The sequence below is a fragment of the Rutilus rutilus genome, assembly GCF_951802725.1.
Source record: "Rutilus rutilus genome assembly, chromosome: 22".
NCBI classification, from domain to species: domain Eukaryota; kingdom Metazoa; phylum Chordata; class Actinopteri; order Cypriniformes; family Leuciscidae; genus Rutilus; species Rutilus rutilus.
The window spans coordinates 12,167,542-12,170,027 of NC_140227.1; the positions used below are offsets into that span (position 1 = coordinate 12,167,542).

A 2,486-nucleotide genomic window follows, 5' to 3' on the forward strand; every position below is an offset into this window, starting at 1 on the left:
CTCTGAGTAGGCAATAAGGGGCGGCCGATTATGGATGGGATTACAGGTGCTGTACAATCTGACCCTGGTGCTGGCTCCTCTAAGCAAGTAACACTGGTACCTATTGTACCGTGTGCAATACATTACTACTTTTTTAAGTTTTAAATATGGCTGACTGTATGTTCTGCAGTAGAGAGAAATACAGTGTCCTTGTTGAAGCCAGCACACATACACACAGTCTCCCACACAGAGGTCAGTATGCAGCAGACAGAACACCAAACATAACCTGCTTTACAACAGTTATGCTTTACATTGGCCTATTTTTATTTATTAGGGTGGAGGAAATGATGGATACACTCTGTATGTGTGTTCTCAGACAGTTGCTGAGGTGAATGCACTGGGCTTTTTATTATGGCAAACATTTGAATGTGTGGCATAAAAAGGGACTAGCCTTTACACATCTCTTTTATTGTAGGATTTTTCACAACCTGCCCCAGAAACTGAGGCCTCTACCTCAATGGCCTTCAGAAGAAATGTGAACAAGGTAAAGATTTAAAACCCTTGACATAAATTACAGTCAGTCCTGTGTAAGTCTAGGAACTTTTTGTGATTTGATGAGCCTCCAGAAAACTTGTAATGATCACATTTGTGGTGGAATTACGTTTCAGGTGGAAACAGACTCCCTGACTGAGGACTCCCTCCCTGACTCCCGCCCTGTACAAAAGGAGACTTGAACTAGACAGTTCACTAAAGGAGCTGGACTGTGAGCTGAGGAGGCTCCAAAATAAATAAAAAAATGGAGATCACACAGCTGGATAAAACTGATCTCAGTATGTGAACGTATTTAACCAAGTAACACTTTAGTATGAATATTTATTAATGCAACTTTCTCTTGCTCTCTTTCTCCCTCCCATCCCACAAAACCAATAAAACAGTTTGAGATATGCAGTTTCAATGTGCTTTTATTAAATGTAATACATACACCAGCTGGGTGGTCAAGTGTGATCAGGTCAGTTTCATCGGGGAGAAGCTGGTTTTGTGGTGTTTCTCGCTCCTTTCTACTGGTGGCTATATTGTGCAGAATGGCACATGCAGCCACTATCTGTGATGCCCACTCTGGTGACTCTTAAGCGCCGAACACGGTTGAAATGTGCCTTTAGGATGCCAAAGGTCATCTCTGTCTTCACTCTGGTTTTACTGAGGGCCACATTGAAGCGGTGCTGTGGCCCTGTCTGAGGGTCATGATAGGGGGTTATTGTGTAGGGTTTTTCTATCTGTTCAAATTAACAGTGTTTTGTACTTTACCAAATTTAATTTGCTTTCCTCAAAGCGCTGACACAACACAGACTCACGGAAAATTCGTGAGTCAAGCACTGGAGCCAGGCCATTTGGCATCCAAACTTGTGATCATATACGTTCATGACCACATGTCGTCTGCAGATGAAATGTTTAGTAGATCATTGTTATATCTGTTAATGTTACTATTAATTTAAAGATTCATCTTACAGAAAATAATCATCTCACATATTCACATCATCTCTACCTGAACATTAAGGCTGTGATAGGACTTCCTAAACATAATCTGCCTCATGTTCCCCTAGAGCAGTGGAGATTGAAGCAATAGACTACGTTGCAATGACTCTAGGGCATCCTATCATAAGATTAACAGAATAATAAAGATTTAAAATAATTCTTAACATGTATTATATTGTATAGTACATTTGTGAAATTAGCTTAAAAAAAAAGAAAAAAAAAAGAATTGTGTTCATGTGATGTCACCCTATCAATATATCTTACCGGCAATTTTATAAAAGCCCTCTTTTATGGACATGGTCGATAAATGTCCGGGGAACACTATTAATGAAACTATTCATGTACTCCTGCAGAGCGAGGACCACCTAGCGAATGGTTCGACAAACCGTGTTTTTCCCTAGCTTCTGTCCGTCACCCACCATGCAAGTACGTACAACTTGCAAAAAACGCAACGCAAGACCATTTGCGGTACAGTAAGTGCATGAATTCGACGTGTTAAATTCTTTATGTGCGGCTCAAGAAGTTCGCAAAGATAAGACATTCCTTCCGCGGAAAATCTGTATCTTTCATACAAGTAACTATCAGGAAAGGCAAGGGGATTTTGTCTGGCTAAAAACTCTTTCTCTACGAAGTGCTCGTCAAACAATTTGCGCTGAGATGTCCACCGGATTTGGAAGAAAAGATGAAGTCATTGAAACAGACACTGGGAATAAGTTACGTCACCTATATGTTTCTTTGCTCTCAGCTGATTGGTCAAACTTCAGTCTGAGATCTCGAATCCAGAACATAACCTGCCCCGGAGCAGGTTAGCCGTGCAGCGTAAGATACCATGGCAACGAACACCGATTAAAGCCAAGCTACTTTCATAGTACCTAAAACCCAGGGTTGGCGGAAACTAAACTGAAACATAGCTGGCTAGCCACCTAAACCGGCTTCATGGTATAGGCCCTTGGTGTCTGTCTGGTATTTGTATT

General features: G+C 41.2%; 1 long non-coding RNA gene across 1 annotated transcript; it reads left to right on the forward strand.

Moving 5' to 3' along the window:
• Nucleotides 1-258: 258 nt before the first annotated feature.
• Nucleotides 259-916, forward strand: LOC311282154. The gene is made up of 3 exons (XR_014625886.1): nt 259-367; nt 455-523; nt 648-916. It is a non-coding gene; the product is annotated as an uncharacterized lncRNA (long non-coding RNA).
• Nucleotides 917-2,486: the final 1,570 nt, after the last annotated feature.